This window comes from Ranitomeya variabilis, chromosome 1 (genome assembly GCF_051348905.1).
Source record: "Ranitomeya variabilis isolate aRanVar5 chromosome 1, aRanVar5.hap1, whole genome shotgun sequence".
In the NCBI taxonomy this organism is placed as follows: Eukaryota; Metazoa; Chordata; class Amphibia; order Anura; family Dendrobatidae; genus Ranitomeya; species Ranitomeya variabilis.
This window is the reverse complement of record NC_135232.1, coordinates 916,401,652-916,426,613: the sequence shown is the minus strand read 5'-3', so window position 1 is coordinate 916,426,613 and position 24,962 is coordinate 916,401,652. Positions and strand designations below refer to the sequence as shown.

Genomic DNA, 24,962 nt, shown 5'->3' with positions numbered 1-24,962 from the left:
GTGAAAAAAAAGTTACATGTTCATGTTTTCATTCCATGTTGCTTCAGTTCCTGTGAAGAACGTGAAGGGTTAATAAACTTATTGAATGTAGTCTGGGTGAATACTGAAGTAACCGCATGAAAGAGACTGTTTTGGAACTTTTTGGGTCACTGCCTCCTCACTGCATAAGTGTGCTATCGCAGCACTACAGCTATTAATATCAGGCCGCAGCTGTCTGCCTAGCCTGAGCTGGTTAGATTTTATAGGGGGACTCTGTGTCAATTTTTTTCTAGGGTCCTCCTGTAAACTAGCCAGCTGTGAGCTGATATTAATAGCCTGGGAAACTTTATGGCTATTTGCTCCTTCCCAGAATATTAACACCATCTCTCAGCCATCTGTTTTCCCTCTGCTGGTTATGAAAATTATGCGGGAGCCCACACAATTTATTTTTTCTTTAACCCCTTAATGACGGTCAATATGTCTTTTAACTGACCTGAGATATAATAGAATAGCCTCCCCATACAGGTGACAATCCAGCAGCTGTTGGCTGAACACTATATAGCTGACAACTTGCTGTATCAGCCACGATCAGTGTTGTCACTGTCCATATCGGTTTAACCCCTTAGATGCTGCAATCAATAGTGACTATATCATATAAATGTTTAAAAGAGTGTGGGAGCTCCCTCTTTATCCCCATCGGCACCCTGAGATCATGACTGTGTGGTCCTGATGTTTGCCATGGCAATTCACAAGCAAATAGCGGCCTTAGAGTCTGTCGGCTACAGCGGCCTGTTCAGAAGTCAGCGATATTTAGGTGGTAAAAATCAACTTTTTAATTCCTTTTATGCCACGTGTATTAATTCCTGAAAATCACCTGAAGGGTTAATAAACTACCTGATAGCAGTAGTTTCAGTATGTCAGGAGGTGCTGTTTTCAATATGGTATAATTTTTGAAGGGTTCCAATATATGGGACCCCCAAAGTCACTTCAAACCTGGATAGGTCCCTAAAAAAATAAATTTTGTAAATTACTGCTACTTTTTTAAACCTCCTAAAATGCTAACATAATAAATTAACATTTTACAAATGGTGCTGATGTAAAGCAGACACGTTGGAAATATTTATTAACCCCTTCATGACCCAGCCTATTTTGACCTTAAGGACCTGGCCATTTTTTGCAATTCTGACCAGTGTCCCAATATGAGGTAATAACTCAGGAACGCTTCAACGGATCGTAGCGATTCTAAGAATGCTTTTTCGTGACATATTGGGCTTCATGTTAGTGGTAAATTTAGGTCGATAATTTTTGCATTTATTTGTGAAAAAAACGAAAATTTGACGAACATTTTGAAAATTTCACAATTTTCAAATTTTGAATTTTTATTCTGTTAAACAAGAGAGTTATGTGACACAAAATAGTTAATAAATAACATTACCCACATGTCTACTTTACATCAGCACAATTTTGGAAACAAAATTTTTTTTCCTTGGAAGTTATAAGGGTTAAAATTTGACCAGCGATTTCTCATTTTCACAACCAAATTTACAAAACCATTTTTTTAGGGAACACCTCACATTTGAAGTCAGTTTCAGAGTTCTATATGGCTGAAAATATCCAAAAGTGACACCATTCTAAAAACTGCACCCCTCAAGGTGCCCAAAACCACTTTCAAGAAGTTTATTAACCCTTCAGGTGTTTCACAGCAGTGGAAGCAACATGGAAGGAAAAAATGAACATTTAACGTTTTAGTCACAAAAATGATCTTTTAGCAACAATTTTTTTATTTTCCCAAGGGTAAAAGGAGAAACTGGACCCCGAAAGTTGTGGTCCAATTTCTCTTGAGTACACCGATACCCGATATGTGGGAGGGAACCATTGTTTTGGCGCAAGACAGGGCTCAGAAAGGATGAAGCAACATTTGACTTTTTGAATGAAAAGTTGGCTCCAATCTTTAGCGGACACCATGTCGCGTTTGGAGAGCCCGTGTGCCTAAACATTGGAGCTCCCCCACAAGTGACCCCATTTTGGAAACTAAACCCCCCAAGGAAGTTATCTAGATGCATAGTGAGCACTTTAAACCCCCAGGTGCTTCACAAATTGATCCGTAAAAATGAAAAAGTACTTTTTTTTTCACAAAAATGTTCTTTTGGCCTCAATTTTTTCATTTTCACATGGGCAACAGGATAAAATGGATCCTAAAGTTTGTTGGGCAATGTCTCCTGAGCACACCGATACCTCACATGTAGGGGTAAACCACTGTTTGGGTGCAAGGAGGGGTCGGAAGGGAAGGAGCGCCATTTGACTTTTTGAATGGAAAATTAGCACCAATCGTTAGCGGACATCATGTCGTGTTTGGAGAGCCCCTGTGTGCCTAAACATTGGAGCTCCCCCACAAGTGACCCCATTTTGGAAACTAGACCCCCCCCCCCCAAAGAACTTATCTAGATGCATAGTGAGCACTTTGAACCCCCAAGTGCTTCACAGAAGTTTATAACGCAAAGCCGTGAAAATAAAAAATCATTTTTCTTTCCTCAAAAATTATTTTTTCGCCCACAATTTTTTTTTTCACAAGGGTTACGGGAGAAATTGGACCCCAAAAGTTGTTGTCCGGTTTGTCGTGAGTATGCTGGTACCCCATATGTGGGGGTAAACCACTGTTTGGGCACACATCGGGGTTCAGAAGGGAGGGAGCACCAGTTGACTTTTTGAACGCAAGATTGGCTGGAATCAATAGTGGCGCCATGCTGCGTTTGGAGACCCCTGATGTGCCTAAACAGTGGAAATCCCTCAATTCTAACTCCAACACTAACCCCAACACATCCCTAACCCTAATCCCAACTCTAACCATGACCCTAACCCCAACACACCCCTAACCCTAACCATAACCCTATCCACAAGCCTAACCCTAACCCCAACACACCCCTAACCCTAATCTTAACCCGAGTTCCAACCCTAACCCTAATTCCAACCCTAAGGCTATGTGCCCACGTTGCGGATTTGTGTGCAGGTTTCTCAGCACCGTTTTTGAAAAATCCGCAGGTAAAACGCACTGCGTTTTACCTGTGGATTTACCGCGGATTTCCAGTGTTTTTTGTGCAGATTTCACCTCGGATTCCTATACAGGAACATGTGTAAAACGCTGCGCAATCTGCACAAAGAATTGACATGCTGTGGAAAATACCAAGCGGTATTTTCCGCACCATGGGCACAGCGGATTTTGTTTTCCATAGGTTTACATGGTACTGTGAACGTGATGGAAAACTGCTACGAATCCGCAGCGGCCAATCCGCTGCAGATCCGCAGCCAAATCCGCACCATGTGCACATAGCCTAATTCTAACCGTAACCCTAATTGCAACCCTAACCCTAGTTCTAACCCTAACCCTAGTGGAAAAATAAAAAAATATATATTTTCTTTATTTTATTATGTTCCCTACCTATGGGGGTGATAAATGGGGGGGTTTATTTACTATTTTTTATATTTTGATCACTGTGATATGATCTATCAGTGATCAAAATGAATGAACGAATCTGCCGGCCGGCAGATTCGGCGGGCGCACTGCGCATGAGCCCATTTTGGAAGATGGCGGCGCCCATGCAGAAGACGTACGGACACCAGGAGGGACACCGGAGGTCGGTAAGTATGGGGGGAGGGATTGGAGCACGGGGGAGCGGACAGGAAGACGGAGGGGAGCAGAGGACAGAGGACGGAGGGGAGATCGGTGGTGGTGGCAGATCGTGGTCTCCAGCCATGGCCGATGATATTGCAGCATCGGCCATGGCTGGACTGTAATATTTCACCAATTTTCATTGGTGAAATATTACGATTGCTCTGATTGACTTTCACTTTCAACAGCCAATCAGAGCGATCGTAGCCATGGGGGGGCGAAGCTTCCCCCCGGGCTCAAGTACCACTCCCCCTGTCCCTGCAGGTCAGATGAAATTTCAGTTAACCCTTTCACCCGATCTGCAGGAACGCGATTCTGCCATGACGCCACATAGGCGTCACAGGTCGGATTGGCACCGACTTTCATGACACCTACGTGGCGTTACAGGTCGGGAAGGGGTTAATGTTTTCCTATGGTATGGCTATCTATATATATATAATTGTCTAAGGGGTACTTCCATCTGTTTGTAACTTCCTTAACGGAAATCCCGGATCGCTAATTGGTCGCGGCCGGCCGCCCGCGACCAATCAGCGATATTGGGGCAGGAGTTAAACACCGCTTTACTTTTCACTATTGATGCTGCCTATGCAGCATCAATAGTAAAATTATATAATGTTAAAAATAATAATAAAAAACCCCAAAACATTACATTCTAACCTTCCGGCGTCCGCGGCACCCTTTCTCGCTCCTCGCGACGCTCCGGTCCCAAGAATGCATTGCGGCAATGACTCGAGATCACGTAGCGGTCTTGCGAGATGATGACGTAGCGCTCTCGCGAGACCGCTACATGATCACGGGTTATTGCCGAAAGGCATTACTATGAACGGAGCGCCGCGAGGAGCATCGCTAAAGGCTTGGCCTGGATCCGGGTGCCGCCGGAAAGGGAGATATAACTATTTTTTATTTTAATTGTTTTTTTTGTTGTTTTTTTTAACAGGGATATGGTGCCCACACTACTATATACTACGTGGGCTGTGTTATATACTACATCGCTGTGCTATATACTACGTGGGGTGTGCTATATACTACGTGGGGTGTGTTATATACGGTGTGGGCTGTGTTATATACTGCGTGCTGTGTTACATACTTGGCTATGCAATATACTACGTGGGCTGTGTTATATACTACATCGCTGTGCTATGTACTACGTGGCTGTGCAATATACTTCGTGGGCTGTGTTATATACTACGTGGCCTGTGTTATATACTGCGTGGGCTGTTATATACTACGTGGGCTGTGCTATATACTACATACATATTCTAGAATACCCGATGCGTTAGAATTGGGCCACCATCTAGTCATATTCATAAAAGAATATCATTCAAAGTTTGAAAATTGCTATTTTTTTTACATTTTTGTCAAATTTCTGATATTTTTTTAAAAAAAATAAACACAAAACATTATCCTACTGTAAATTTACCATTATCATAAAGTATAATGGGCCACGAAAAAACAATCTCAGAAGCACTGGAATTTGTTGAAGCTTTCCAGAGTTATTAGCACATAAAGTGACACTGGTCAGATTTTGAAAATTTGGCTCTGTCACTAAGGGGTTAAATTTAGAGTTGCTGTTTAGTTACAGCCTATGTAGGTTCATTCTGTTAACTCTCCTACATAGGCTGGTGACAAGGTGTGTGTGTTTGTGCATGTGTTTGTGTTAACTTACCGGCTTAGTAATGAGGGTGTTGAGCTGACACCTTTTCATTCCTAAACCTAGGGCTTGGTGTCAATGACAACTGCTGACACCAAGCCCTAATCCTATTACTCTGATGCTACTGCATCAGAATGAAAAAGCTGGTCTTGAACCAAGAAATTACATCACAAAACTTGTTTTTTATTAATACCTCTATTTAGCTTAAAAAAAAAAAAAAGCAAGCAAAAACACATGCAAAAACGCATACAAAAATGCACCAAAAATTGCAGCAAAGCACGCGTTTTTGCTGCAGCATTTTGGCTGCCAAGAGATACAGAAACCTTGAAGAAATTTCTGCAAGCAAATACTTAACATGCGCACATAGCCTGAAGGTGGCCTTGATCATTAGTGCATGGTAGCCTAGAACTACTTTCAGCAAATGTATTTTACTCCGATACTGGCATACGATTAAGCTTATAGGTTTAAAGCTGAAGGGACAGAATAGAGATTCTCAGTTTTGTGTTATATGTAGGGGAATTAATAGTGAAGTCGGAACTAAAATCAGAAATATCAGAATCTCTTAGTAGTGACAGGAGTTGGGCATGTAACTAAAAGCTACAAGTCTGAATTCACTCTATGTGACTGAAGACTTGTGAAACCTCCCATTGCACGCAATGCACGCTGTGAAGACTCTCTGGCGCTGGCACTGGGTGCGGAGGTCATGAGACCACAAGAATACGTTATGCAAACTCCCGTCCACATTCCAACTAGATGGACGCAACCTCGCTCATTGCAAGTATATTGAGTGAACACAGAAACAGTCTAGTTGTAATGTGGCCAGGAGTCTGCTAATTGCATACTTGGAGTCACATGACAGCCGTTCCCAGTGCCGGAGAATCCTCAGTGTACGTGATTTGAAGATTCACAAGTCTGCAGCCACAGTGTGACTGCAGACGTTTAGCTTTAGGCCGGACAACCCCTTTAGGCAATCACAACACAGTATAAAAGGGTATTAAAAAATACGTATTTCACATTTTTAATTATACTATCTAGGATGTACTTTTTCTTTTTACTTTTATTTATATATATACATATGTTAAAATAAAAAAACATTTGTCTTTTGTAATTATTTCAACAGAGAAGTGAAACAGTCTTTACCAGATAGATTGCTAGTCCATATAAATAGGGCTCCAAACTAATCTATTTTCTTTGGGTAGACTACCTGTAGCTGAACATACGCAACTGATCTATAACCTCATCACAACAGTCGAGGGATTCATTCTTGATAACATAATGGACCGTTATCTGCAGAAGTCTCGGACCGGAACATTTGCATGGCTACAAGTCCTAATAGTCATTCTAATTGAGGATTTATGAATCAAGCACTGAATGCAAATACAAGGAACGCACTCACTAATAAATAGTCCTGGCTTCTTTACAGCAATAGTTCTTTTCCAGACTTACTTTCATTTGGAGTACATTCTGTAGCTTTCAGGCATTCGTTTAATTTAAACATTTCTTGGACAAAGTGGCTTGGTAAATTGGTGCCAAACGTGCTGAAAAACACATTTTTCCCCTCGCTTCCTGATGTAATCATTTCGAGGCCCCGGGTGTACGAGGCCATTCCTGCCAGGGCCTAAGATTTCCATATTTCAAACTGAAAGGAATCTGGCATGAAACACTGGACATTATTTCCTTTGCACATTCTTCTTAAAGGGCAGCCAAGATTTTTTTTTTCTTTCATATCAATAATGTTTAAAAGAATAACAGATGGTACATTTAACCCATTCCCTCCTGAAACACTGCAAGCTCTTTAAATCATCTGCAACAATACAGATGCCCATGGACGCATATGTAACAATGATACATACTACACTGGACTATTAATTGTAAAACATAAATTATTTTCCGCTATTTATAAACTTTCTAAAATCTCCCATGTTCTAATGGTCCATAGTGTCTTAGTCCCACTAGTATTTTGTCCATACTGGGGTACATAAATGGTCTACCAATCTGTCTTTTATCTGTCTCAACTGCCACAACGTTTTCTGAAGTGTTTAAAAACAGATATCTCACATTTTCATCATGACTGATACCTGTAAATGATGATCTGCCGAACAAGTTAAATATGATTAGTAATATAAAAAATGTCACCCAGCACAGAATAACTGTTCAAACCAATCACAGTGGCTCCTTGCACCAATGCCATGGTCAAACCGCTCAAAGAGCCTTCTCATCTAATAGTTTGTTGTCTAAACCCCCTCTTCAATGATTCTTTGACTGTCATTTCTATCTTGCTAAGAGTTAGGGAAGGGTGGAAATAGATGGAAAACAAGTACATGGGTGTAGGAACATGGGTACATGGGTGTGGCCATGTCAAGGTTGAACCTAGCATTGTGCTTGGTTTGAACAGTCATTTTGTTCAGATAGACTCCCTTTATACATTGCTACAGTGTCTCATTCAGAACAACTCTCCAAATATGGATATATACAGCTCATGCCACTAAATACAGGTAGAGAATTTGGGAATATACTAACTTAAAGGAATTGTCCACTACTCTGACAACCCCTTCTGGGTCCCTATGTATCCCCCCCCCCCCCCCCCAGTTAAATAATAAAAGCAGTGCTGGACTGGCTCTCTGGGCTAGTGTGTCATTATCGTGTCACACAATCCCTGCGGTCAATCAGCGCTGGCTTCACTCCCTTATTCTTCAGGCAAATCAAGACATCCATAGGAAGTGAGAGCTTCTTCTGCTCTCACATCCTCCGGATATCAATTACGTCCATAGTAGAGGAGAGTGAAGTCACTGTTGATTGGCCGCAGAGATCATTATTATGTCACGTGAGAAAGCCAGTGCCGACACAGCTGGAATGGCGTCGGCACCAGAAGAGAGTATAGGTGTTACGCTACTGGAGGGTGGGACATAGGGATTCAGAATGGGTTGTCAGAGTACTGGATAACCCCTTTAACAGTCACAAAAACTATCATTGCACTAAAGTAACCAAGACTAAACATGGTCTTTCGTGGCTTTTAATAGGATACTACACTTAAAAAAAAAAATACCAGCAAACTGTCTCATATGGCAAGTCAACCAGTGAAAAAGAGAAGTCTTGTACAGGGGACCCAAGACGTAGTTTGTATCACCTTCCTTTTCCCTCCTCTAGTGCTAGAGTGCATGCAAAACAATTAGAATGGGGTTTTTCCAGGGTGGATTGATTTAAATCACGCCGATTTAAATCATGATTTAAATCACGATTTAAATCAAAAGATTTTTTTCTATTTAAATCGGATCGATTTAAATCATGATTTTAATCATGATTTAAATCACTGATTTAAATCAAAAGGTTTTTTTTAATATAAATCACGATTAAAATGAGAAGTGAGAGCAGTGCGCATGTGCGCCCATAGTTACACGGACGAAACTAGGGGCAACGATCTAACGCCAGGGTGAGGGGGGGACCCCAAAGTAAGTAAAAATCTTTTTTGTTTTACTATATGGCAATAGGTAGGTGTTTAAAAGCAGCATGTCTTAATTGTATAAACTATTAATAGCCTCCACATTTTGTTCATACTGCCCCTTTAATTCCACACTTCTAGCTTGGTTTCACTTTTGGTTTAGTTTCTTTTTCCATTCAGTTGGCATGCCCAAACTTGTTGGATAGTCAGCAGTACTTGACTGTAGTAACAATCAAACTTCATAAGTGATCTGTGTGAGCCATGGCAGGTCGTAAGAGAGACCCTATTTGGGTTCATTTTGTTGAGATGCCAGCAGCAGATCTTGGAAAGAAAGGTGCAAGAGCAAAGTGCAAATACTGTCAAAAGGATATCCAAGGACTTGTTTGCCGTTTGAAATCACATTATGAAAACTGCAACCAGAAGGGAAATGAAGATGTTGATAGTGAAGTGTTTGTTTGGTCATCTTCATCACCGCACTTCTCATGATGTTGCCTCATTCACGCCACCAGGCCTTGCATCTCTTTGTTGCATCGTTTGCATTTTGCACGCATGCCTGCCTTACCGATAGGCGAAGGAGCTTCATTAAAATATTCCCAAACTGGGTCTCTTTTACGACCTGCTGCCATTATAAGGAAAGAATGTAATAAACCTCAGATCGTACACACAAACAGATCCAGACTTGTCTGTCTGTGGCTATGCTGCAGTATTGTGCTCAAAGTTTCACTTTCATTTTTTTGTCTGCTTGCCCTTCCTCCTCAAAACACTTAGATTCACATTCTTCTTGTGTTGTGCAGATCTATTCCACTCCAAACAATCAGAAACATATTGTCTAACTTCTTGGACTTGGCACTGAAGGGGTTGATTCTGTATTCATAGGTTTGTAGAACAATAGGATTAAGGTCTTTTTCTCAACTCTGTTCATGTTGTAACATTTTTGCCATGAAGAAGAGGCTGGGACCTCTGCGGAGTCAAATTCAGTTTTGAGAACTGCGTAAGTAAAGCGAGCGTCTGTGATAATATAGGAGAGAAACTGCCCACTAATCCTACAGAAACCTCTGGAAGAGCATGGCATTGTGAATGTTACACATATACAGCCTTTATTAAACATCTCAGCTTTATCTCATGATGGAAGAACCTTTGGATGGTAAAATATTTTCCTCAAAAAGCAGTTTATTGAAAAAAATCCGATTTAAATCAAAAAAATCCGATTTAAATCAAAAAAATCCGATTTTTTTGATTTTTTTTAAAAAACATTGATTTTTATCCACCCTGGGTTTTTCTCTGGCAGGTTGACAGATAAGCTGGACATATACTTTAGATTTAATACCAGCATCTCAGTAATTAGGGTAGATTCAGCAAACTATTTAAGGGTATGCTCCTATGTCCACAGTGGTTGTTTCCATTTTTGGTTCCACTTTAGGGATTACAAAAACAAAAATAATAAAATGATTAAGTACAGGATCCATTCATTTGAATGGGGATAGAACTGTCCTTATGGGTCTCCTTTATGACTGCAATCAAGCTGCAATCTTTTTTTCGGTTGAGTACTCATGTCCAGTAATCAGCAGCTAACAAAGAACCCAGCAGCAAGTCGCAATCTCTACAGGATAAAAAAAAAAAAGTTGTGCCGACAGAACCTTTTACCAAAAAAAAGGGCTGCAAATATATATATATATAAATAATTTTTTTTTTTACATTAAATTTTTTTGGCCTGGAAAAAAATGTGGATAGCAAATGTATCTAGATTTGTAACAATTGCAGTTTATGGATCAAAACAAGTGGTTTTCTGTTATATCATGCGATAAGTGATTAGTTATTTAAACACTGCGTATGCTCAGAAAGCAAGATGTTCAGAGACACCTCTAGAAAAAAAAAAGGATCCATAAGGAACAGAACAAAAATGGATGGAAAATGGACACCAATGTGTTTATCCATTCTTTCTTGCTCCATTTGGAATGGATTCATCTTTCTTTTACATGTATTGTTGCTCATATACAGCATATTATTTTGGATAAACCCTTAATAGCTAATACTTGCTGAAATCCTTGCATACTGAGATTTTTTTTCTTTTGATCTCAAGTTTAGGTTTTTTTTTCGTTTTTTAATTACCTCTACAGTATGTTTCACATCTCTTTAATAAACACATTACTTCAGGTACAAATTATGGTACAGAAGTTGGCTAAAGCTAAAAACTATTAATAAAGTAATAAAACATCTTAGTAGTCATGCACTAATGTATGATGGAAAGAGTCATTAGGAAAACAACTCCTACATTTGTCATGCACGAGATGAGCGTAATCATGAAGTGCCGAGACTAAACACTTTCACGTTATTTATAGCAAGAGTTCCGCATAATTACAACAGCTTTGGGAGCAGCCTATGAAAGCTGGGTAAAGAATCTATAATTAAAGGATAACATAGCTAATTTATCATTTAAAACAAAATGATATGATGGGGAAACCATTTACGAGGAGCCTTTATATACTGACAAAGCTTCAGGGTATCCAATAGATAAGAGGGCTTGTTTGGGTTTCAGATGAATGAGACATTGTAGACAAAAGGACATATATTGTGGATGTAATCAGCATATTTATCTAAATACTGCAACTCAGGTTATCCTGTTTAGGCTCCAAAGAGAGAAATATCAATGGTTGGGCAAAAGGCACAGAAATCCACCAGTAATCTGTAATGGAGACAAAAGTTGGCCATAAATGTTGGGCAGACGATCATTATCTCTGAATGCACATGTAGTTAAAGTAGGGAGGATAAATGGCTGTCCATTGTAGTGAAAATGTAACAAATCTTGTATCTACCAATGTCAAAGAAACTACTGAATTGTTAGTGAATATTGAGAATTTGGACAGAAAATTTAAAGCCGAAAGAAGTACCATAAAATGTAAAATGGTCATTCTTTTCACACAAGTAGATCTCATTCAAACAATGTGATATTCTGCAAATCAATTTATTTAAGAATCACCGAAAAAGTATTAACTACTAGATGCCTAATGTCTGTAAAACTTGCAGTCTACTGCCTGTTGTCAAGTGTTATCAGTTTTTAATAGCAGAAACGCTGAGAAGGATTACAGGAAGTATGGTGGATTATTGTCTTTTCAATCAAATTGCATAAAGCATAATAGAAATGAGTTTTCCTTTCCAGGTGGGGGCATTCTATGCTTGGAAGTAAGGGAAAGGAAGTTCCAAAATGTACAGCAGTGGCAAAATGCTAAAAAAGGAACCATTCACTAAATAAATCAGAGTATGATAGCAAGTTACAAAGCATGAGAATCAGGTCATTAGACTGGTATGTGCAACAAAGGGATGATAGCAATGACGATTATTTTTTACAGGTTTTGTGAGACAGATACTCTTGAATTTTAATTATTGCTTGTTCTTTGTGTTATCTTTTTGCATAAATGCAAGCCATGGTGGATGATGGAAATCCAATGCATGTATAGAAATATTATCTACCAACAACAGGGTTAATGAGAAGGAGAGAAGAATTAAAATATCTGCAGATCATGTCATCTTACACCTTGCATATAGGCGTTATTCCAATGCATAGTTTAAAGGGAACCGGTCACCAGGTGTGGCTGATATGAGTTACGGCCATCACCTTTCAGGGCTTATCTACAGCATTCTATAATGCTCTGTATAATCCCCCGATTCGAACTGCAAGAGAAGATAAAAAACTTTTATTACACTCACCTGGGGGGCAATATGGTCCAATGGGTGTCGCAGGTATTGATTCGGCGCCTCATATCTTCTTACGATCCCTGTCCTCCTACTAGCTTCATGTGTATGACGCGTCCGTGCCTGATCCAAACAGGCTCCCCGGCATCGCGCTCCTGCGCAGGTGTACTTATCTGCCCTGTTGAGGGCAGAGCAAAGTACTGCAGTGCGCAAACGCCAGGAAAGGTCAAAGAGGCCCAGCACCTGCACACTGTAGCAGTAGGCCTGCACAGGAGTGCGATGTTGGGGAGCCTGTGAAGCAAGCAGGAGGGCTGCATTGCAAGAAGATGGGAGACCTGTGACGCCCATCGGAGCAGACCGCCCCGCAGGTGAGTATAATAAAAGTTATTTTTCTTCTCTCTCAGGTCAGATCGGGGGCTTATATACAGCATTATAGAATGCTGTAGATAAGCCCTGAAAGGTGATGGCCGTAACTCATAGCAGCCAAACCACACAGGACTTTTTTGCTGCAGATTTTTGCTGCTTTTTTTATGCCAATTTTCAGCTGCTAGGACACCTCACAATGGCTCTTCACACCTCACTACCAGGAACTCCCTCACAATAGATCACAATCAGGACACCTCACAATGGCTCTTCACACCTCACAATGGCTCACAATGGCTCTTCACACCTCACTAACCACACCCCTAAGCTCTTGGCTGTGAGATCCCTTCCTGCTGGCCATGATTTTCTGCACAAAAAACGCAGCAAATAATGCTACATGCGTTTTTTCAACGTTTTTGCAGCGTTTTTTTCATCACCCATTCAAGTCAATGGGTGAAAAAACGCTGCAAAAACGCAGCAAAAACGCTGAAAGAAGTGACATGCCCTATGTCCAAAAAAAGCAGCAAAGCAGAAAAAACTGATCAAACAAAAAACCAACGTGTGTGCATGAGATTTCTGAAATCTCATAGGCTTTACTGGTACTGTAAAAAGCAGCTGAAAATTAGCATAAAAAAAAAGCAGCAAAAAAAAGCAGCAAAAAAGTCCTGTGTGAACGTACCCTAAATGTTTTTATATGAATACATGAACAGCAAGTACTGTGGGTGATAAATGATAATTACACTGCATAAGAAAACATCCAAATTATATTACAATATATATAATTCTAATCTAATTTGGATGTTTTTATATGCAGAGTAAATATATATATATTTATATATATACATACACACACACATATTGTCTTGCAAAAGTATTCACCCCCTTCCCCTTGGCATTTTATCTATTTTGTTACATTGCACCCTGTATTTAAATATTTTTGTAATCCCAATCTGTGTGTGACCATGCGATCAGCACCAAATAATTTAAGTTGGTGAAGTGAAGAGAGATAAATATAGGCATAAACTAAATTTATGGGATCAAATAACAAAAAATTGGCATTTGCATATGTATTCACCCCTTTTGCTATGAAGCCCCTAGAAATTTCTGGTGCAAGCAATTACCTTCATAAATAATATGTTGAGTGAAAGGAAGTCCACCTGTGTAAAATCTAAGTGTCACATGATCGGTCAGTATATACACACCATTTCTGAAAGGCCACAGAGGCTGCAATATTATTAAGCAAGAGGCTCCACTAACCAAACAAAACCATGAAGACCAAGGAGATCTCCAAACATGTGGGGACAAAAGTTGTTGAGAAGTACTAGTCGGGTTTGGGTGTGATTACCATCAAAGTCCATTATTATCAAATGGAAAAAACATGGTACCACAACAACCCGGCCAAGAGAGAGCTACCCACCAAAACGCTCAGTCCGGGCAAGGAGGACATTAATCAGAGAGGCAGCACAAAGACCAAAGCTAACTCTGAAGGAGCTGCAGAGTTCCCAAGTAGAGACTGGATTATTGGTCCATATGATCACAATAAGCTGTACACTCCATAGAGGTGGGTAGAAAAAAGCCTTTACTTGTAAGGTAAATTGTAAGGCTCGCTTTGAGTTTGCCAAAAGACATGTGGGGGACTCCTGAAATGTTTGAAGGAAGGTGCTGTCATCAAATGAGACCAAAATCAAAACTTTTTAGCCACCAAGGTAAACACTATGTCTGACGCCAAACCAACAAAGCTCAGCACCCCAAGAACAACATCCCCACAGTGAAATATGGTGGTGGCAGTATCATGCAGTGGGAATGTTTTTGTGTAGCAGGGACAGGGAAAATGGTCCAAGTTGAGGAGAAGATGGATGGCGCAAAATATGGCGATATTCTTAAGCATAATCTGTTTCAGTCTGTCAATGATTTGAGACTGGGATGGAGGTTCACCTTCCAACAAAACATACAAACAAACATCACTTGAGTGGTTAAAGTGGAAATGTGTATATGTTTTGAAGTGGCTTAGTCAAAGCCCAGAAATTAATTCAACTGAGAATCTGGTCAGCCTTGAAGATTGCTGTTCACCATAGGAAACCATCTAACTTAAAGGAGCTGGGGAAGTTTTGCGTTGAGGAATGGACATAAATTCCAGCGGCCAGATGTGGAAAGATCATAGAGGCTTATCCAAAGTGACTTACAGCTGTAATTGCCACAAAAGATTCTACAAAGTACTTACTTTACGGAGGTGAATAGTTATAAAAATGGAATCATTTCAATAATCCATGTAAGATAAAATTATAAAATTACAGTGAAATAAAGGAACAGAGTAGGTTGTTTGGGCTTTTTTAAAATTATAGTTATAGTATGAATATGTAAATGTGAGAGTACGGTGTGCAGTCTAATTATTGATTAACTTAAAACAATATGTAAGAAACAGCTAAGCTCTCTCTGGTGGCAGCTGCGGGCTGATGAACCTCTGTTTTCACAGAAAAACAGCTAAAATAAAAGTCAATCATTTATGATTATCTTATTTGAACTAAAATGGGAAAATAAATTATTAAGGTACCTTTTTTAGTTTTGTGTTAACACATAACTAGATGTTGATCTGCCTTCACATTATAACAGAATTATGCAAATGATTACCAAAATATTATCCATCATACACGTGAGTGAAAAGGTTTAGTTTCCACACAAGGTTTACAGATACAAAGAGGCATCCATAAGAAGACGACCCAACCCAAGAATGAGAAAGAAAGTCTTATGGTGTTCAACTGAAAATCCTTTTCAGCTGATAGAATTTCTGCTGAATAGACTTCTACAGTTTCAGATAATTCCCTACAAATTGCAGCAGACTTGTTTAAGGCCTGAAAAACTAATTTATAGCGCAGGGAACCAGGAGGCATGAGAGAATGTGAAAGGCAGAGACAAAGTAGGCAGGTGTTTCCCTAAAAACCTCAGCATGGCTAGCACTAATAGTGCAGGAAATTGATCTCCAGAGGCAGCAAATTGTTAGCATCTCTAATGCATTTTCAAATTCCTACTGTGCAAAATCAGCTTGTAAAACCAGGTCTGTCCTAACAAGTGCCATGTCTAGGTTCCTGCCCCATTTGATTTCTGATGATCTTAATGAGAACTATGCTACATATTTTACCTCCCATCTGGTTCTTATTTGACAATGAACGTATTTGTACTTCCCAAATTTTTGGAGCTGAAAGAACAGATGTGTCCTCTTAAAATATGACGACAGCAAGGTTTTCCTTCCTCAAAAATAATTAACTTTTTATTAATCAACCCACCAAAGAAACCAGCAGTTTACTATTTCCTGTACTGCTCCAAATATGAAAAAGAGATCAGGTTTTATGGAGATAAATGAGAAAAGCAAGTTCGGCTTTATAATTCCATTCTCGTTTCTATCAGGAAATTCCTTAAGTACTTCAGACTTTTCTTTAGCGTGGGTGGGAAGGAAAGTTACATAATGTCAACTTTCACTGCATTTGGTTAATTTAGCCAAGAAGAAGGCAGGGGTAAGGATAAAGGTGGAGAACAAGAAGCAAAGGTCAGATTGACAAAATAATAGTGTGTCATAATTCAGCAGGAGGGGAAAGTAATGTTCAGTCCAAGAATGAAGTCGGTAAAGGGGACAGAAAACAATACTACAGGCTGCAAGGCAGGGTGGAAGGAAACTGTAAAAAATACTATGGATACAAGAATAAATAAAAGTAAACTTGAACTTTCTTCCAAAGCTTTTTTGTTCTGAAGCCCTGCTGTTCATAGATAACATTCACCACTTTCATTAACCCCTTTCCGTCAGCAACAAATTTTCGTTTTTTTCAACTTCCGCTTTTTCTTGTTTCTCTCCTTGATGGCTTGTGTTCTTACAGGACAAGATGTAGTTTTGAATGACACCATTTCTTTTATCATTCATTGTAGTGGAAAATAATTCCAAGTGTGGTGAAATTAGAAAAACAATGCAATTTTGACACTTTTTGGGGGGATTATTTTACGACATACATTCTGCTGAAAAAACTATTTTCAATCCTGATTCTCCAGGTCAGTACAATTAAGGCGATATCAAACATGTATAGATTTTTTTTTATCATTTAGTTGAAAAAAAGACAATTTTGGCTTTATTGACACCATACTTCAGTTTGCTTTGCTTTAATTGCATTTTGTTTATAGCGAAGTTGTAGCGAACGTGCTCGGATATTAAGTTTGAGTCCCAGCAGATACATGTTTTGTGGCAGTAGACATCCTAAACATATGTGGGGATTGCAAAACAGTCAATTCCTGCATGTGTTGTGGTTCTGTACCGCTGTAAAACATGCAGCCGCAGGGTCTCAAACATAATATCCGAGCACGCCCAAGATACTCTAAAGGCCCCGTCACACACAGCGACGCTGCAGCGATACAGACAATGATGCTGATCGCTGCAGCGTCGCTGTTTAGTCGCTGTGTGGTCGCTGGGGAGCTGTCACACAGACCGCTCTCCAGCGACCAACGATGCCGAGGTCCCCGGGTAACCAGGGTAAACATCGGGTTGCTAAGCGCAGGGCCTCGCTTAGTAACCCGATGTTTACCCTGGTTACCAGCGTAAAAGTAAAAAAAACAAACACTACATACTCAACTTCGCGTCCCCCGGCGTCCGCTTCCTGCACTGACTGAGCGCTGGCCCTAACAGCAGAGCGGTGACGTCACCGCTGTGCTGTACTTTCACTTTACGGCCGGATCTCAGTCAGTGCGGGAAGCGGACGGCAAGGGACCTGACGGACACCGGAATGTGAGTATGTACTGTTTGGTTTTTTTTACATTTACGATGGTAACCAGGGTAAACATCGGGTTACTAAGCGCGGCCCTGCGCTTAGTAACCTGATGTTTACCCTGGTTACCAGTGAAGACATCGCTGAATCCGTGTCACACACACTGATTCAGCGATGTCAGCGGGACCTCAACGACCAAAAAAAGGTCCAGGCCATTCCGACACGACCAGCGATCTCGCAGCAGGGGCCGGGTCGCTGGTACGTGTCAAACATAGCGAGATCGCTACTGAGGTCGCTGTTGCGTCACAAAACTTGTGACTCAGCAGCGATCTCGCTAGCGATCTCGCTATGTGAGACGGGGCCTTAACACCACCCAAGCATGCTCAGATAACATGTTATCTCATCACTACAAGTGACCTTAAAGGGAAGGTGCCATAAAAAAAAAATTTTTTACAGCAATTGTAAAAATGTAAAGAATTAATGTTTAAATTTTCTTTAAAATATTTTCATTTGTTTATAATGTAGTAAAATATGAAAAATAATTTGAAAAGGTTTGGAATTTCCACTTTTAAACATTAGGGGGAGCAGCTGCTGAAATTTCAGAAAAACCTAGTGTACAACTAGCTCACATTACTGCACTGCAGTAATTATGGGCGGAGTCTGCTGACGTGTGTGATGTCTCCTCTCCTCCCCTTCTGGGTGTCTGCTAAGGGATGAGAGGATTCAGGAACACAGTGAGCAGCCATTTTGTTGGTGACTGCAGAGTAAGGCTGCCGTCACACTAGCAGTATTTGGTCAGTATTTTACCTCAGTATGTGTAAGCCAAAACCAGGAGTGGAGCAATTAGAGGAAAAGTATAATAGAAACATATGCACCACTTCTGTATTTATCACCCAGTCCTGGTTTTTGCTTACAAATACTGAGGTAAAATACTGACCAAATACTGAATGTGTGACGGCAGCCTTATACTGACAAGTAGACAGTCACCGAGGATGGCAGGCAGCAAGGATTCTGGGAGATATGTGGTGGAGGGAGCAGGGTGACAGCAGCACAGAGTATTTCAGGAGAGCAGTGTGCTGGTCTATGGGGGGCACCCTGTTCAGTGCGCGGAGCAGCCAGGGATTGTACATAGAGCGCTGTCTTTTATACACATGGATGGGCCGTCTGCTCTACAGAAATCCAGGAAACATTTCTGTGGATTGATGGCCTGTTCTGATCCAGACTCTGCATGCAAAGACCCCAATCCCCTCCTCACACCCTGTCTTCTCCATCCTGTCCTGGGGATGTGTGAAAGCGAGACGTCAGGCGAAGTACGGGGTGACGCTGGGGGAAATGTAGCCATAGAGTAATGATAAAAATGAGACCCCTCTCTTCAGCTGCCTCACTAGCCCTGACTGCACCTAACTGGAGGTCATGCTGCCCCCTCTATTACCCCAGACCCGCGTGCAGGTGCTCAGCCAGAACCACCGTAGAAAGGGTCCACTTTCTGAAGATAATACTGCCATAGTGTTCTCACATAATACCGCTATATAGATCACACATAATACCGCCATATACATCACACACAATACTATCAAATAGATCACACAATACTGTCATACAGTTCTCACATACCACCATATAGATCACACATAATACCGCCATATAATTCTCACCTAGTACTTCCACATAGATCACACATAATCCCACAATATAGTTCTCATATACCACCGTCATAGTTTTTACATCATTCCACAACACTGATCAAACATAATATTGCCATATAGATCACATATAATACCGTCACATAGATCACACAATACTTGGCGGCATAATGTGTGATATTATATATATATTATAATATCCCGGCATAATGTGTGGTCTTTATGGGTATATATATATATATATAGGCATTATACGTGATCCATATGGTATTGTGCTGCTCTAGGGAGGTGAGAGACGTATGGTGGAAGGAGCAGGGTGACAGGAGCACAGTATTTCAGAAGAGCAGTGTACTGGTCTGTGGGTGGGTGTGCTCACTCACACGCTCGCAACTGTATACTTATAGCCTTTACTGGCTATTAAAATGGAGGACACCCCCCAAAAAAAAGACGTGGGGCCCCCTATAACTAATAACCATGAAATATTATGCAGACAGCTGCGGGCTTACATTAATAGCCTAGGAAGGGGCCATGGATACTGTCCCCCCCCCCCCAGGCTAAAAACATCAGCTCTCAGCTGCCTTTTACATGCGCCTTTTCTGGCGCTTTGCCTGGCAATTTCCACTTGCCCTGTAGCGGTAGCAAGTGGGGTTCATATTTGTGGGGTTAATGTCACCTCCATATTGTCCGGTGACATCAAGCCCACGGCTTAGTAATGGAGAGGCGTCTATAAGGCACCCATCCATTACTAATCCTATAGTTGTATTGTAAATAAAGACTCGGCCAGAATAAAGTCCTTTATTAATCTTTTTTAAACCATACCGAATGCGTAATCCTCGACTCCCTCATCTCCCACAACAAAAATAATAAACCACAATGGGGAAAGACACGCAGGGGGAGAGGAGTGCATAGGAGAGGATTAGATACTGACTGCTGAGCCGTGTATCTAATCCTGTCCTGTGTGATACCAACTGCTGAGCCGTGTATCTAATCCTGTCCTGTGTGATACCGACTGCTGAGCCGTGTATCTAATCCTGTCCTGTGTGATACTGACTGCTGAGGACACAGTACACGGGACAGGATTAGCTACCCAGGACTAGATTAGCTACCCAGGACTAGATTAGCTACACAGGACAGAGGTAGCAGTGGTATACAGAGGCAGGCAGGCAGTGGTATACAGAGGCAGGCAGGGGTATACAGAGGCAGGCAGGGGTATACAGAGGCAGGCAGGCAGTGGTATACAGAGGCAGGCAGGCAGTGGTATACAGAGGCAGGCAGGCAGTGGTATACAGAGGCAGGCAGGCAGTGGTATACAGAGGCAGGCAGGCAGTGGTATACAGAGGCAGGCAGGCAGTGCTATACAGAGGCAGGCAGGCAGGGGTATACAGAGGCAGGCAGGGGTATACAGAGGCAGGCAGGCAGGGGTATACAGAGGCAGGCAGTGGTATACAGAGGCAGGCAGGCAGTGGTATACAGAGGTAGGCAGACAGGGGTATACAGAGGCAGGCAGGCCGTGGTATACAGAGGCAGGCAGGCATGGGTATACAGAGGCAGGCAGGCAGTGGTATACAGAGGCAGGCAGGCAGTGGTATACAGAGGCAGGCAGGCAGTGGTATACAGAGGCAGGCAGGCAGTGGTATACAGAGGCAGGCAGGCAGTGGTATACAGAGGCAGGCAGTGGTATACAGAGGCAGGCAGGCAGTGGTATACAGAGGCAGGCAAGCAGGGGTATACAGAGGCAGGCAGGCAGGGGTATACAGAGGCAGGCAGGCAGTGGTATACAGAGGCAGGCAGGGGTATACAGAGGCAGGCAGGCAGTGGTATACAGAGGCAGGCAGTGGTATACAGAGGCAGGCAGGCAGTGGTATACAGAGGCAGGCAGGCAGTGGTATACAGAGGCAGGCAGGCAGTGGTATACAGAGGCAGGCAGTTGTATACAGAGGCAGGCAGGCAGGGGTATACAGAGGCAGGCAGGCAGGGGTATACAGAGGCAGGCAGGCAGTGGTATACAGAGGCGGGCAGGCAGTGGTATACAGAGGCAGGCAGGCAGTGGTATACAGAGGCAGGCAGTGGTATACAGAGGCAGGCAGTGGTATACAGAGGCAGGCAGGCAGTGGTATACAGAGGCAGGCAGTGGTATACAGAGGTAGGCAGACAGGGGTATACAGAGGCAGGCAGGCAGTGGTATACAGAGGCAGGCAGTGGTATACAGAGGCAGGCAGGGGTATACAGAGGCAGGCAGGGGTATATAGGGGCAGGCAGTGCTAGGTGGTATATAGGGGCTGGTAGCAGTGGTTGATGCATAAGAAAATAAAAACCCTGTACTTACCTTCCATCCTCTCTCAGGAAATGCTGAGTCATGTTCAGGGCAGAGCAGTGCGACGATCTCCCTGCTCTGCTCTGAACAGGTCGGCAGTGAGCAGTGATTGCAGCCTGTAATGTAATACTAAGTACAGGCTGCAATCACAGCTCCTCGCTGCAGATACTTACCCTGGACTCTCGGCAGCAGCTTCTCCCAGCAGCAGCTTCTGCCATCGCATGCACTGAGCTGTGTGTGCGATGGCAGAGGGAAATAAACAAAATGGCCGCGATCTCCTCTCACAGCTGTGACGCGGCAGCTCAGTGGGCGTGGCCAAGTCACAGCTGAGAGGCAGGAGATGCGGTCGGAGCCCGACCGTTGGCTCCTATGTACATGGCTGCCGTAAGTGAGGTGTGCAAGTGTCGTGCCCAGACACTTACACCCACACTAATGAAAATGGCGGCCTCCAGTGGTGAAAGTAAAAGTGAATAAATAAAAAAGTATGAAAGAGGTACATTTACTTTTGTATTGAAAATAATTGATTATATAATCAATAATTATTAATACAAAAACTAAAATCACGGCACCCTCCCTTTAAAATGCATTTCTGCCTTTTTTTTTCGTTATGACATTTACCTTTCAGGTAAATTTATTTCATATTTTGATAGATAACATTTTTTTTTAACTGTGGCGATACCATATGTGTTCATTTTTCAAATTGATTTATTTTAATAGGGGAAAAAGGTAGTAGGGGATTTGAACACATACATACACACACACACACGCATACATACACATATATACACACTGTACATACATATACACACATATGTTCATAATCTTACAAACAGGTGCTTCTCACAAAATTAGAATATCATCAAAAAGTTAATTTATTTCAGTTCTTCAATACAAAAAGTGAAACTCATATCATATAGAGTCATTAGAAACAGAGTGATCTATTTCAAGTGTTTATTTCTGTTAATGTTTATGGCTTACAGCCAATGCAAACCCAAAAGTCATTATCTCAGTATTAGCATACTTTAAAACACCAGCTTGAAAAATGATTTTAAAATTTTGGCCTACTGAAATGTATGTTCAGTAAATGCACTCAATACTTGGTCGGGGCTGATTTGCATCAATTACTCCATCAATGCGGCGTGGCATGGAGGCGATCAGCCTGTGGCACTGCTGAGGTGTTATGGAAGCCGAGGCTGCTTTGATAGCAGCCTTCAGCTTATCTACATTGTTGGGTCTGGTGTCTTTCAGCTTCCTCTTAACAATACCCCAAAGATTCTCTATGGGGTCAAGATCAGGCGAGTTTGCTGGCCAATCAAGCACAGCAATGTTGTTTTTAAACCAGGTATTGCTACTTTTGGCAGCATGGACAGGTGCCAAGTCCTGCAGGAGAATGACATTTCCATGTCCAAAAAGCTTATCGGCAGAGGGAAGCATGAAATGCTTTAAAATTTCCTTGTAGATGACTGTTGACTTTAGTCTTCATAAAACACAGTGTGCCTACACCAGCAGATGACATGGCTCCCCAAACCATCACTGATTGTGGAAACTTCACACTAGACCTCAAGCAGCTTGGATTGTGTGCCTCCCCATTAGTCCTCCAGACTCTGGGACCTTGATTTCCAAATTAAATGCAAAATTTACTTTCATCTGAAAACAACACTTGGACCACTGAGCAACAGTCCAGTTCTTTGTCTCCTTGGCCCAGGTAAGTGGCTTGACACAAGGAATGAAACACTTGTAGCCCAGGTCCTCCATACGTCTGTGTTTGGTGGCTCTTGAAGCAATGATTCCAGCAGCAGTCCACTCCTTGTGAATCTCCCCCAAATTTTTGAATGGCCTTTTCTTAATCCTTTCAAGACTGCGGTTATCCCAGTTGCTTATGCACCTTTTTCTACCACACTTTTTCCTTCCACACTTTCCATTAATATGCTTGGCTACAGCACCCTGTGAACAGGCAGCTTCTTTAGCAATGACTTTTTGTGGCTTACACTCCTTGTGAAGTGTGTCATTGACTGCCTTCTGAACATCTGTCAAGTCAGCAGTCTTCCCCATGATTGTAGAGCCTACTGAAACAGACTAAGGGACCTTTTGAAACGCTTAGGAAGCCTTTGAAGGTGTTTTTTGTTAATTATTCTAATTTACTGACATAATGGATTTGGGGTTTTCATTGGCTGTAAGCCATAATCATCAACATTAACAGAAATAAACTCTTGAAATAGATCACTCTGATTGTAATGAATCTCTATATAATATACGAGTTTCACTTTTTGTATTGAAGAACTGAAATAAATTAACTTTTTGATGATATTCTAATTTTGTGAGAAGCATCTGTATATGCTCAATCCAAAACGACTCTTTGAAACCTTTCACTCCCTCCTAAGTCCTTGTAATAATTATAGGGGATAACCCAGGAGACTCTTTGCATGGAACAAGACAACTACAGGACACAGTTTTATAAGTGGTAAAGTCTATATTATCACACGGTGATTCAAACAGATGCAGAGAGAAACTCAAGTCCACAACACTTGGTGTAAATATTAAACGCAGCTTAAACAGTCTATAGGGAACTTCAGAGGAAAATGCAATCACGCAGAAAGTCTATGAAGCACAATTATTCTTGAGGATACTTGACACGAATAAGTCCTTGTTTTAGTCCAAACACAGATAACTATGCTTATAAGGCAGTTCAAATAATATCTTAGCACAACCAGGGAGGCCTGGGTAATAGTCTCAGGTCTTTGCAGAGCAGCAACAGCTTACATGTCCAACAAATGCAGATGAAAGTAAACACGAGCAGCAGATGAAGGAGGATTACTGGAAACTGGTGTATGCAGCAGGAACTCAGATCAGAGTAGCAGGATCACCACACAGGTTCACAGGAGCAGGTATACAGCCAGGGAGTCAACAGGGTCAGGAGCTGGATGCAAGGCAGAATACTCTAGCACATCCTGAAGGCTGGGGTGGAGTTTTATAGCAGGAAGACACAGTGCACATGAGACCAAAGACGCCATCTTGGAAAAGGGCAGTAATGCACAAAAGGTAATAAAAATGTTCAGAGTCCTGACAGTCCTAAAGTAGAGGTCCCCATCACCAACCTCAGCACTGAAGATATGGCCACTTATTTTATACAAAAATCAATCATATCCATTAAGACATTTTTGCACAATCCCCTCAGAGCCTGGATCCCCTTCTCTCTCACCCCTCAAGTTCATTTTCCATATATATTATATACCGTATATACTCGAGTATAAGCCGACCAGAGTATAAGCTGAGGCACCTAATTTTGCCACAGAAAACTGGGTAAGCTGATTGACTCGAGTATAAGCCGGGTATGCATTGTCCCCTCATCCATGTCCTGCTATGCGTGGCTTCTCCCGTCCTGTCCTGGCATGCATGACTCATCCCGTCCTATCCTTGTATGCATGCCCCCCCCAGTTTCATCATTGCATGCATCGCTGCCCCCTCAGTCCCATC

General features: G+C 41.7%; 1 protein-coding gene across 2 annotated transcripts in view; it reads right to left on the bottom strand.

Annotated features, from left to right (window-relative positions):
• Positions 1 to 24,962, bottom strand: part of AFG2A (AAA ATPase AFG2A) — a 701,600-nt gene that overhangs the window by 507,646 nt on the left and 168,992 nt on the right. The window lies entirely within an intron of this gene.